The sequence below is a fragment of the Parasteatoda tepidariorum genome, chromosome 3 (assembly GCF_043381705.1).
Source record: "Parasteatoda tepidariorum isolate YZ-2023 chromosome 3, CAS_Ptep_4.0, whole genome shotgun sequence".
Classification (NCBI taxonomy): domain Eukaryota; kingdom Metazoa; phylum Arthropoda; class Arachnida; order Araneae; family Theridiidae; genus Parasteatoda; species Parasteatoda tepidariorum.
In genome coordinates this window covers 18,837,573-18,851,344 of record NC_092206.1, presented here as the reverse complement: position 1 = coordinate 18,851,344, position 13,772 = coordinate 18,837,573, and the positions used below count along the sequence as shown (strand labels likewise).

Genomic DNA, 13,772 nt, shown 5'->3' with positions numbered 1-13,772 from the left:
AAAAAAAAAAAAAAAAAAAAAAAAAAAAAAAAAAAAAAAAAAAAAAAAAAAAAAAAAACGAGCTTTGAACAACTTTTGTACTTTGAAACGTACAGTCAAACTTAAAATATACTGTAAACTAAAAATACGCAGTAAACTTGATGTATTCCATACATTACATAATTAAGATACACAATCTTTAAGTAACATCAAATATCTAATGTACTGCATGTATGTAGCTTAAAAGTAAGCTAAAATGAAAGATTCGTTCATTCAAAGAAACCAAAATTTTAGAGATTTTGTCAAAAATTCAGTATTTAATGAGTTTAATCAGTATTTTACTTTATCATTGATTAAACATTTACTTAAAATAAAACAATGTTCAAGAGGTTGAATTTTTTAAGCTTGAGATACTTTTAACTGCGTTTTTGTTACTATCTGTTTTGTTACTTTTGTTACTATGTCTTACTATGCATTGATATTATTGATAACTAAGATTTTAATAAGAAAGAAGCCGTAAAAATAATAATTACTTGTTTCATAAAGCTTATATTATGTAAGTTTATAAGGTATATTCCATTAAGTATATTTTTTAAAGAACTGATAAAAAAATTTGAATAAAATTTCATTGCAGCATTATGATTATCTAATAAATATAAGATAATAAAAAGCATAATAGAGTAATGAAAATATAATTTTTCATTGTACATTTTAGTCAGGCTTTAAGAAAAGAGAAAATATTTTTAAAAAAATAAGTTATCCAGAAGTAAAACGTTTCCTTAATGCATTAATTTTACGAATAAAAAAACTGAATAAACAGTGATATAATAATTACAATTTTAAAATCATATTTCCTTAAAAATTTATCTCTTCTATCCTAAAAATATTTATACTTCTTACTCATCATTTCTATGTTTCTAATCAGTATAAGATTTTTTAAAAAAACTAACATTCTCCTTGATTAGCAAAAAAAAATATTTGTTTTTTTCCAAACTTTTGTAATTTAATAAATAAATAAATAAAAAAGAACAGCATATTTATGAATGATATTGGATACTAAGAAACCACTTTGCATTAATAACTGTTTACTATAATTACTATTTCATTTCTGGAAAGTTAGCTGCAAATAAACATCTCAAACGTAGACTATTATCCTTAAACACTTTTTATAACATTTTTTTAAGTTTTAAATATTGCAGATGTACTTTCATTATTATAATTTCTTTCTGTTTTTGAAAGCAAAAATTTAAATCGTATGTTATAAAAAATGTTATGTTTTATGTGTGACAGATAATTTGTTATTTAAGGATATTTTATTTATAATATGTGTCAATGAACATATTATAAATAAAACATAAGATCCAACCACCGGATTAACTTAAGCCCATTTTTTTAGGTATATTTCAGACGCTGGTCTTAGCAACACTATTTTACATGCGATTTTGCCAATTTTCTTGACATGCATTGGTCTGTTTTGAATCACATATTTGTTACATTTTTTACAATCACATGTTATTCTCACATTTAAGCAAATTTCATTATAAATGTATGTTTCATATGTTTAATCATAAAACTCGTATAGATAGATTGAAGTTCCTAAAACCGTTTTTAAACAAAATCGCAAAAATTTCTTTTATGACTAGTTTACTTCATTAATAACATTTCCATTCGAATTTATTTCTATATTTTTAAAAACATTGTTGTTTATTGCACGGAATTACAGCTGCTACTACTCTTTTTTTTCTTAAAACTATCTTTAGCTACCCCCAGGCTCACTAGCTGTTTAGATTGCAGACGGACACATGAATAAGAAACCGTGAAAAACATGAATTAATTTAAATGTCACAGAAATGTTTAAAAACTGTTGTTGGCTTTATTCTTTTATAACTGGATTAGGATAATTAGAAATTGGAAACATTCTTTTACCAGCTAAATATACTGCGTTTACTTTTTAAGCACTTTTTCTAATTGACCTACTCTAAAAAACTCTGAATTTTTAATAATAAATGGTAGGATTATTCATGTTAATCCATAGTATTGTTACGTATAAAACTAAGCGGAAATAAATTTGTCCCATTTGTAAAAAAATTTTTTTTCTTTAATTCTTAATGATCTTAACACTTTAAATCATCGTTTTAACTGTTTTAATTAAACAAATTCGAAAAATAAATTGTACGACGTCTTGAATTTCCCTTTCACTTAACATCTAAACTTCCTGAAAGTGAAATATAAACCTAAAATGCTTTCAACACTTTCATTTTTACTAACTATTTTTAAACAATATACACGCATTTTGTTTAGACTTTTGTTAGACTTACCATGTATTTAGCAAACACAGCTAAATATTGAATTTGTACTGGCAGCTAAATTTCCTAAAAATTGCTTCGTTAATTAAGCCATTACGTTTTCATTGAATTTTTTTAGGGGGGTTTTATTAAAAAATTAGAATCTATTCGATCCAACATATTATTAATTTAGAAAACTTTTACACTTATAAGTATGGAGAGTAACAGTAGGCCCAAGTTTTACAACAATTCTCTAAAGTAAATTCTCTTAAATTGGCAGATGTCTTAAACGCATATGTAGTCTAAGTAACCTCGAGTTACTGTACGTAATAAAACAAAAAATGGTTGTTATTAAAAACAGATTAGCAACAAAAAATCAAATAGTATTATCAACCAAATTAAACTCAAAAGATAGAAAAAAGAATTTATATCAAAGTGAAAACTCAAAAATAATAAGCCAGGGCAGTAAAAAAATTTATAATGAACACAACTACACCCTTCTTTATAAAAACATAAAACTTTCTAAAAGTGTTATTTTGCAGTTCGAAATAAATGTGAAATACAAATAAAAATTATTATATTTGGTGTAATGGGTGTGACCAAATTTCTGTGACGGGTGTAACAAATCGCTGTGTCGGGTGTGACAATTTCAAATAATTTAAGTTTTATTTATACATATTTTCTGTAGGAATTAGAAGGTTAAGTACTTTTTTATACATAATAAGACAAAGTGACTAAAAATATTCTATAACATAAAAACTATTTGCATTCCTTCATAAATTTAAGGAGAACTTTTTTGTTTATTTTTAGCAATTGTTTGCATAAATAAAACTACCAATTAAATATACAGCTCAATTTCCAAACTTTATATTATATCTGTTATCTATTCATCTAATTAGCCATATTTTAATTAAATTACTTTTAAAAGTTGTTGTAAGCATTTTTCTCTAATTTTTGTTATAAGTTAAAAACAAAACTAAAAGTGTATTATAGGAATTTTTTCATAGCCATAATTATACCCAAAAATAAAACATTTAGTTATATTCCTTAAAATGTATTCTTTAATACCGCTTTGTCGGGTTCTGCTCAAAAGGAATTCAAAAGATAAAAGTAAATTTTATTTCTTGCTCGCATAGTATAGAAAAAAAATTAAATTTTGACTAAGAGATACATTTATGATGAAGTAATACCACATCACTGATATAAGGAAAACTTATAAGCAAATGAATAATAAAGTTGTAATTTTTTAAAATTTTTGCTGTTTATGACTAAGTGACTGAGTAAAGATAGGTAAGATTGTGAGTAAATAAAGATAGGTAAAGAAATTCCCCGGTATTTCCTTACCAATCTTTGTTTACTCACAATCTTACCTAATTAAGAATTTTTCAATCTGTGCAGTTGCAAAAGTAAAAAAGAAAATTATATACAGTTATTTTCCACAGAATTAATAGTAAAAATGAAATTGATAAAAAAATCATTATATACTTTTTAATAAAACCTTTTTTTTAAATTTTTGAATCTATATTCATCTTTAACTTTTTTGTTGTTGATAGAAGCAAACTTTTAAATTCGTACGGTTTCCAATAAAATATACGATTTACAGTTCAAAATATATATTTATCAGTGGTTCCCCACACATTTCAAGATATAAATTATATTTATATTAAGTATTCATATGTTTCTCTATTTGTTGGTCTGAAAAAAGATGAGAGTTATGTTGAAAAATTATCCTTTGTAAACCGTCGAAAAAGTTACCCTAATATTACTTGTAATTAGTAGAGGTCACAACAAATTTTAAAGAAATTGTTTTATTTCTAATAAAACTTGCCTGCGTATTGTCTAAATATATTGTTCATTATTTATCCAGATCAATAATAAATTTAATAAATTACAAAATAACTCTTCAAAATATAAACTTTGCAGAGTGTCACACCTGTCACATCTTTGTCACAGTAGTTACAGTAGTTGTGCCCTTTTCAATGGGAAAATAAATTATCCATGTAAAATTAATTCAAATTTATCATAACAATTATGTATTATGCTTCATATGAATGTCTTCTAACAGAAAAAAAAAGCTCAATGATATCTGACAATATTCACTGGAATTTTCACATAAATGAAAACTTATAACCCAAATAACTCATAATAATCCCAAATAACTCATAATCCAAATGAATCATATCAGTCAAACATTTTAATTAAAAAAACTGGAAGGTCTTTCACCTTCATTTTGCTCAATTATTCAATCACAGGTATACATAAACATAATTAAAAAACTTTTTAAGCATTTCATAACTGGTTTATAGCCAAAATACAGATATAAGCTCTTAAAATTGACAATGTCCGCCACCGTGGAATTTCCCACAAATCAAATAATAATTTAAAAAAAACACAAAGAAGAGCAAGAAATCACCTAAAAGAAAGTTTATTAGAAAATGTTTTAGTGAGCACATTATTACAACAAGACATTCCATAAGCGTGGAGTAACGTAATTACAAAGTTGCTAAATATAGAATAATCACAAACTAACCAATTCAATCAGGATTTCGTTATAATAGACTCTCCAAACAAAAAATTCCAATTAAATTATTATAAGAGAAAAGGTAAGGCCGGTATAATATGAAAAAAGCGACTAACATAAAAAATAACTTCAAATTATTAATAACAATCTAAAAATCATTTATGAGCATCTTATTTAAGAAAAACATTAATTTGAAGAAAATAAGACGAATTTAATCACTACACACTTGGCTGTTATTAAGATGTTATTAAGATAAATACAAAAATATGTTATAGAACTTGAAGCATTTCATGAAATTACGATTAACAATAATTCTGTTGTTGTTTTGAATTGCACTTAGTTAAGTCAAGCTCGTCAGTCATTGGCCTTTCTGCGAATTATATCTGGAAAGGGCACTTCTCGTTTGACAAGAGATCACCAATAGAGTAAAAGTACGACTTTTTACAAGAAAAAAAATATCGAAAAATGCGCTTTGTCCCTCACGTAGCATCACAAAATCGAAAATTTATAAAAAGTTGAAAATCGGGTGGCTTTTTCTTTTGCGTAGCTCAATTAATAAATAAGTGATGAAAATAAATTAAATTGAAATAATAGTTCTTTTTTTGCACACTAAATTTAATACGAAATATTGAATATGAAACTATGAAAATAATTATTCTGAATGTATTCTTTGGGTTAATAATGAGAAATTCTGGAAAAAATATTTTGTTTATATTTTCACACAAAAGATGGTGGCCCTTTCTAATTACTCGATGTATTTTCGGTTCTTAACAATAAATATATCACAGGCAAGAAAAAAATATTAAAAAATAAAAGATCGAGCTGGAAGAAGCCAGGAGCAAAAAATAAATTTTTATTTCCGAATTTTTCAGAATTTAGAAACTGAAATTGCATGGTTTGTGACATCAGAAGAAGAAATAAAATTAATGAATCTAAAGGAAGGAATTAAGATAGCATGAACGAAACAGAAAGCAAATTTTACAATCTGTACAAAAACAAGCATATATGTCACAATACATGCCAAATTTTACTTTCTGATGCACTTACATAGGGAACTTGGAGGACGATAAATTATCAAATTACAGCCTTGGTGGATCGGGGGATAGGGCGCTCACCTCCCACTGGGGTGTCAGGGTTAGAATCATAGACAAAGCTGATCGTTGCAAATTCCGAACCCGACTCGCACCAACCACATTGCTTCCGACAGACTAATCGTGATAGGTTTTCGTAGTTTTCCTTTTCATGTAACGCAGGTCAGTTCCAAAAACGAAGGCGAATTTCTTCCAACACTTGATCCAGGATTTGACTTGTCTTCAGGACTAGATATCGTTATTACTAGATATCGTTATCATTTAGGACTAGATATCGTCAAATATCGTTATTACTATCTCTCAGGGAAATTATTCAAATTTTTAGCAAGATTTATTTTTAATCATTGGTAATTAATTAGATATCATTGCTTCAGAGTGCTTTCAAACGTTTGCATTTTAAGAAAATAAATGCGATAATATTTTTTTTCAATTCGCCGAATTCGTCTATTTATTTCAAAAAATATATTTATGCAGTTTCAGCTCCGTCCTGCACGTGATGCTTGCTTTAATTATTATAATTAACAGATTTTTGTTCTTAGGCTTAAAAATTATAGAATTATTCGTACTTCATGAAAATTTCCTAAAATTTCTATTAGAGTAAAACTGCATTGAAGCACAAACTAAATTAAAACAAAATTATACAATAAATGCACTAAAAATGTTCAGCATGCGACCGTGTAATGACCCATATGACTTTTATCTCTAAGACCCCTCTCGTTTCGAAATTAACTTTAGAATATAAGAAATTGTGAGAAAGTTGAAAGAAAAAGATTTTTCCCGATTGTAGTAAAAGAAAAATCTAAGACACAAGAAATATTCCCTTCAATCAATATCCTACGTGATCTTTCGACGTTATGTCAAAGTATTGTGGTTAACTGACTTGACATTTTGATTTTAATATTTCAAAATATGCACTCTTAAAAAAATACAGAAAAAAGATGGGGTTTTTTTGCCGTAACATTATTTTACCTATAGACCGCCTGTACCCTCAACAGAAGGACTGTACAGAATCAACAAGGGAGATGTGTTGAGCACCTTCACAGGTACAACAGTGAATATTTCTTTTCTTTGGGGACGGTGCTTCTACTTATCATTTAAAAATGAATTTATATATATTTTATAAAAATAACAGATTAAGCAGTTTGCTGACGTGAAACTGATAAATTGATTATCAGAAAATATTTTCAGTAAATATCTAATTAATAAATGTTTTGATATGCTGTAATGCGAACATCCTTTTTAACATCCTATTTTTTTGTATTTTATTTATTTATTCAAATTATTGATCTAAACAAAGTTCATTAGAATTCTTTTTCCTCTTTTAGCTGTAATTTTAAATTGAGATATATCTTAAAGTCTTTGTCAGTTTTTTTTTCTGCAAGCTGGTTAACAAATAAAGTTTCGGATATTTCCAAAGTAACAATGTTTAAGTTGATGTGTTTCGTCAGAATTAAATAAGTATTATTCAAGCAATCCTGTATTAAAAAAGCAAATTTTCTGTAGATAGAGAAAAAAACAGATATACTCGAAATCAACTGGGTTTTTTTTGAGGCATAAAAGGAAAAAGAACATGACTATTCAAAAAGTGAATTTTAATTAAGTTTTGTATATTAAAATTATCATCTCACTAAAGATCTGAAGCACATGTTTGAATCTAAAATTAAAATATCCCGAATATTTCGTCTTTCATGTTTTTTTTTCCTAAGATTTTCATTCATTATTTTTTACAAACAATGAGAGAAATTTTCAAGAAGCAGTTTAAATTTTTTTTTCATTTCAAATTAGAGCTAATGAGATTGTCATTCCTTATTTGGATCAGCTTCTTATATGAAATGTGAAATTAAGATTACTAGCAATAAGGTAGCATCACATTCCTAACTTATTTCATAAAATTAAGAATGCACAAATATTTTACATGAACTGCAAATTCTGTTTAAAATAATGTCAGTTAAACAAGCTAATTATTTTTAAGCCTATTTCTTATTTTTAAATTTATATAATCTCCTTAAATAATTTGCTTTTGAAAACCAATTTTCTTTAAATATAACCAAAAAGCTTTTTTAATATAATGTAACTAATTCACATATTTTAAGCCTAACCAGAAGTAAACCAGCTTCAAAAATTAGAAATAAGTGCCAAAAATGGTGGACAAACACTATTTTTGTAAGAAATTATCTTTATCTTAATCATTTAATATGGTTAGAGGTATTTAAGGTCAAGGTCAAACCTTTGTATTTGACCTAGCGTCAGGAAATTATATATGGTATAGTTGAAAGTTCCAATTCGTAGCTTCTAAAAGTTTTAAGAATTTACTTTTCAATAGTAACGAGAAAGCTTACAAACATTATGTATATGCAAATTTGCCCTTATTTATAAAGTTTTAACATGTTCTGTTTAAATTTTAAACTAGTTTAAAATAAAAATAAGAATCTAGAAAACGGTAATCTTACATAATTTACAATTCTTGTCCATTACACCAAATTGCATATGAAATTCAGAAAAGGATCAGTCCAGCATTGATTGATCTGACGCGAAATGACTCAAAAACCAAAGTAAAAGAACCAAAGTAATCAGGTCTTGACCACAAAAATATCATAAAAGAACATCTTAAGTTACGGTAACACTCATTAGTTAAACGGTAAAAAAAATTCTTCTTAATTAAACAGTTTCAAATTCTCCTCGAATTAACAAGACGATATTAACTATCATTCTCAAATATTTTAACAGTATTTGAACATTTATAATAAAAATACTTTGGAAATTTATAAAAAAAAACAAGGAAGAGTCTTAAGAAATTCTCGCTATTAGTTGCCAGATTATATTGTTATAATAAATAATCTGACTCATTCAGTGATATTACGAAATTTTCAAATCAAAAACTGTTTTTAGATTATCAAAAATGACTTATCTCTATGTCATTTCCCCACTTTCATATTAATATTAATAAAGAAATATAAGTAATTATTGCAGTTTAATAATAAGAAGCCAAAAATGCAAATATTTATACACTTTTATTACTATTAATTTATACTATCTTTATTTCTTTAGTAGGAATTTAAACTTTTTTGCTCTTTTACTCTTTTTCGTATGTTACAATTATATTACAGTTGCATTTCCGCAATTTCTTCAAAGCATTCAAAAACTTTTTTAGTAATACCAATATGCAATAAAAGTAGACAAAAAAATAGTTTCAAAAGAGAAAAATTTATGATGAAATAAAAAAAAGCACTTCTTCAAAAGTAATTCATTGAATTTCACGCACTGAGAGAAAACAAATGAAAAGAGCAATGGCAACAACTACAATGACCTTATTTTTATCATGCACGCTTTAAATATCTTAAAAGAAAATTTTTGTCTGGCTTTGAAATATTTTATAAAAAGGTCGAAATTCTTAACGTTCATTTTCAATGCTCGAAAAACTTTTTGAAAAAAAGTGTCACACTTTAATACTTCGATACAAATAAATGAAACAATTCATATAAAAAAATTTTTTTTAAAGAAATTGTGTAACAATAAAATTGAATTTTGTGAAATCAGACGTTAGCCAGCCATGCAGAACTTAGTTACTGAATTTGTTGCCTTTATAAGCAAAAAAAGCTATTTGAAACTGCTTACTTTATTTTGGAAACTTGCATAAATATTAATATTATTTGTAACTTTATCTTGAAACAAACTAATCGCTGTTTAAAAAGTGAAACAGTTATTTAAAAATTAAGTTTCAACTTTCATAAATCAAATGTATTTACTTGATAAAACAAAAATAAATAAACAAATTAAAAATGTTTAAAAAACCTAATAAATAAACAAACTAAATTTTGTACATTAATTTTTTAGTTTTTAATAAACTGCTAAATTTCATCAAAAGAAAAGTTTTTTTTTATTTATCTTGTGTGGAACATAATACTACGAAAGAACTATTTGATTGAAATATTTATGTGATTTCAGTACTTAAGAGATGACTTAAAAACTTTATTTAAAAACTTTGATTTTTATGAGTTGAAAAGAGATAAAATAATATTTTTTGCTAAGTATAGAACGTTGTCTTATGTTATGTTTTTGTAGATGTATAAATATTAAGGATCGACAAAAGTGACAGAAGTAAATTCAAAATTTAATAAAATAGAATTTAAATATGAAAGATCTTATTAAAAATTAAGATCTTATTAAAGTCTAAGCATAATATATCTAGCTTGTTATACAAGTTTTAAAACTTCGAATAAATTGGTATACACAATAACAAAATAATTAAAAAAAATTTTAATATTTACGTCATAACATAAATAGTTTATTCGCTTAAGGGTCCCTTACTAAATTGCTTTCCTGAGCCCCATAACCCTAGTCTGACCCTGATTGTACAAAAATTTTATATGTCAGTTTTGTGGAAACATTTCAGTAGCTTACTCGGTACAAGAAACAGCAATGAATGAAAAAAAATCGAAAAATCGAAATGGAAATACAATCAATGAAGTAAACAAACCATATAAAAATAATTTTAGATAATGTTTAAAATTTTTATGGGAGCTTTAACTTAAAAATAAGAGTTAAGTGATTAAAAATATGAAATGTATAAATTTATGATGAAATTTCCTTAAGTATAAATAAAGATTTATAAACTTAACTTAAAAAACATACAGATTCAAAACTTGACTAATACGAAAAAATTTAACTGAAATAAGCGACTGAAATTTACCCGGCAAAATGACTTAAAATACTCCAACGGTTTGAGCTACCTAGGATAAATAAAGTTCAGGTTGTCGATAATACTTTAATAATCTACAAGCCAATTTCCGTTTTTGATTGATTTTGTCAAACATCGGTGGTAAATATTTCAACTTTTAACAATAAAAGTATATAAAGCTACAAAAAACACACTCACATTTTTTGAATCCAAAGATTGCCATAAATTAAACAGCTACTGTCATGAAAATCAATACACAAACAATGGGGGGAATTAAAAAAAATATTAACTTCAAGTTGCTTAAGTAGCTTAACTTCAAAATAATAACTTCACAATTAAAAGGTAAACTACTGTAGAAGATTTTCATATAAAAACAATACTTTCACTAGTTACAAATAATAAAAGAAAAATATTAACTCCATACTTTCTTTTCAGAGAATTTTGATAAGATGTTGAATAAAACGTAAAATTTTTTGAATTTAGAATTATCAACCGAAGAAATCTTTTCCCTTTCAAATAAAAAAACCTTATAACCAGATAATTCATATCATTAAAAAATACATAAGATTTTTTTTATTTTTCGTACTCACTATAGTAATTACTTCTCATCAGAACATATGCGTGACATACTGAAATATTATACCCTCCAACTTCAAGGGAGTTTGAGCAGTTGTTACGAAAAGTTTAAGTTATGTTTTAATGCTTAATTAGTGCTATAAAACACAAAATCTCAAGGCAATAACCAAATAATATATTAAATCCCATATAATAAACTGATAAAACCCCTTAACTGCTGATGAATGTTTTTAAAATTTAAAACATTTTCAAAATTCTCTGCTTTAGTACACTACAACTGAGAAATATATTCCTCAGAAAGTATTAAGCTATTAAATACATACAAGAGAATTATGAGAATATCTTTTTAAATAATTCTTGTATTATATTAGTGCACTTTTTAATGCAAAACGAAAACACATTTTAAACAATGTAATGCTTACTTGTCCTCAATATTTAAGTATCTATATTTTTTGTTTGATAATAAGAATTATTTGTATTCGATTTACATTGAATTAATGTTTTTTGTGAGACACTGCATTCTGAATTATCTGAATCTGAATTATCTGAATCTAAGTATATCTGAATTATCGTGAAGTTCCATATTTTTACAAGCCCGTAAATAATCGAAAAATGTGTATAAATTACCGTACCGTACAGTCAAAGAGTCATTTTATTATCGTTATTTTTCAGAACTTCTCCGTTGAATTAAACAAAATTTAATGAAAAATAGTATTGTCGTGAAGATAATGGAAAAAAGAACACACAAAGTAGTATCGTATAAAAATAAAATAGAAAGTCTTATCGAAAATAATAAGATTGATTTATTCAACTATATCATGGAATATAAATGAATCATGGAATAGAATTGAATGAAATGCAATAAAATATATTCGTAAAAATATGGAGCGAAGTTGGTTGTAATTCACTTGAATCGATAATCAAATTAAATAAAAGATTATTGTCAAATGAAATGGAATAAACTTAAAATTAAATGGAAATGATAGACCAAAAGAAACTTCATAATGAATATAAGTCAAGTAACGAGAAGAAAATATTAATTGACAATATACAATCGAAGAAGACAATGATTTGAATATAGTACAGTTTGAGTAAATTGACAATAAAAATAAAAATTTACAAGAACAATATTTTTATTAACATTAATAAAAAATATTTTAATAAAAATATGTCTACAAAAATAAAATTTAATATAATTAAATTAAATGAAATTAGTTCAGAAAAAGTACATTCAAGTAAATACTATCGATCGTGCTTAATGAAATCGAACGAGCCAATTAAATACTATGGAGTATAAACCAGTCGGGTATTATCAAATGCAATTGTATTTATTATCCTCTCAGTGTTTAGATCTCAGTTAAGTTTGAATAGAAATTTTAAATTTATTGAATCAATAAAGATGTCTAAATTAATAATTTTAATTCAATATAAACTATTGTAAAGAATATTTTGTGATGAAGATATACGCCATTTCCATATCAAAGTTAATTTTCTGATTAACCATCGCAGATCTATTTTAGGTGATTTGCGATATTTCAATGTGCTATAGCTCAACTCAAACTGTCATCAAATAATTAAATTTTTTGTCTTAATTTAAAAAATAGAAAAAAAAACTGAAAATTTTCTAAGATCTATCTATTTTCTTTCCATCTTTTTCCTAAGAATAAGTATACTTAATTAAACATTTTATTCTGCTATAAATTATTCGCAAGTAGTTTCTACCTTTTTTATTAATTTCTGGAGCAACTCATTATTTAGTGATACCATAGAATTATATGTCCTAAATGAAAAAAATATTTCATAAAATTTCATAAAATTACTAAAGAAATGATTATCGATAAAAAAAGAGAATTCGAAATTGCAAAACAGAAATCAAGAAGGCAATAATAAATTATACATCAACTAAAAGAAAAAACATGCATAAGATTGAAAACAGACAAAACTAAAATACTCATTTATACTAAACTTAAAGATTTCAACGTTTTTGTCATATATTATACGCGTAACAATTCTCTAATTACAACAATTACGTAACAATTTTATAATATTTTGTGTGCAAATCTCTCTAGTTTCCTACATTATTTCTTTTCTAAAAATACTTTATTACTTAAATAACGAATAACATCATTTTATTATTAAAAATAAACAATGCTGTTCTGAACTTTTAAAATTTTCAATAGTCTCTCCAAAATTAAATGTATACTTTCAGTTAGAATTTGAAAAATAACTTACTAAAAATGTTATTTCCCTTTCAAGTATCCAAAACCAAACTCCCTGCAAAAGAAACGAAAATGTAAATTTTAGAAACAAAGCATATTATTAAATGAAATTTTCCATGTAAAGAATTATTACATATCTTTTATTATAACATATCTTTAAATATTAATTTAAAGACAAGATTAGAAATAAACTAGTTTTAATTGGATTCAAATCTATTTATTAGAGCTAAACACTCAATGACATCAAATCATTTAGGATAAACTAAGATCTTTAATGACCCAATCATCTTAATTACCTTAAACTCTTTATATATGAAAATTATGAAAAATATTGTGAGAAATATATAGCTTAGCATGAAGATTATACGAACACAAACCAAACACCAAAACTAATCAGCTTCGAATTATCTATGAATGAAGAAT

At 25.3% G+C, this 13,772-nt stretch overlaps 1 protein-coding gene across 2 annotated transcripts in view; it reads right to left on the bottom strand.

Annotated features, from left to right (window-relative positions):
• The window catches only part of LOC107453449 (uncharacterized), an 82,679-nt gene extending 69,270 nt beyond the window's left edge, over positions 1-13,409 (bottom strand). For both annotated transcript variants that reach the window (XM_043046833.2, XM_043046834.2), the window contains exon 1: positions 13,363-13,409. The gene's annotated coding sequence lies outside the window, so the exon portion shown is untranslated. The remainder of the gene's footprint in view (positions 1-13,362) is intronic.
• Between the last annotated feature and the right edge of the window lie 363 nt (positions 13,410-13,772).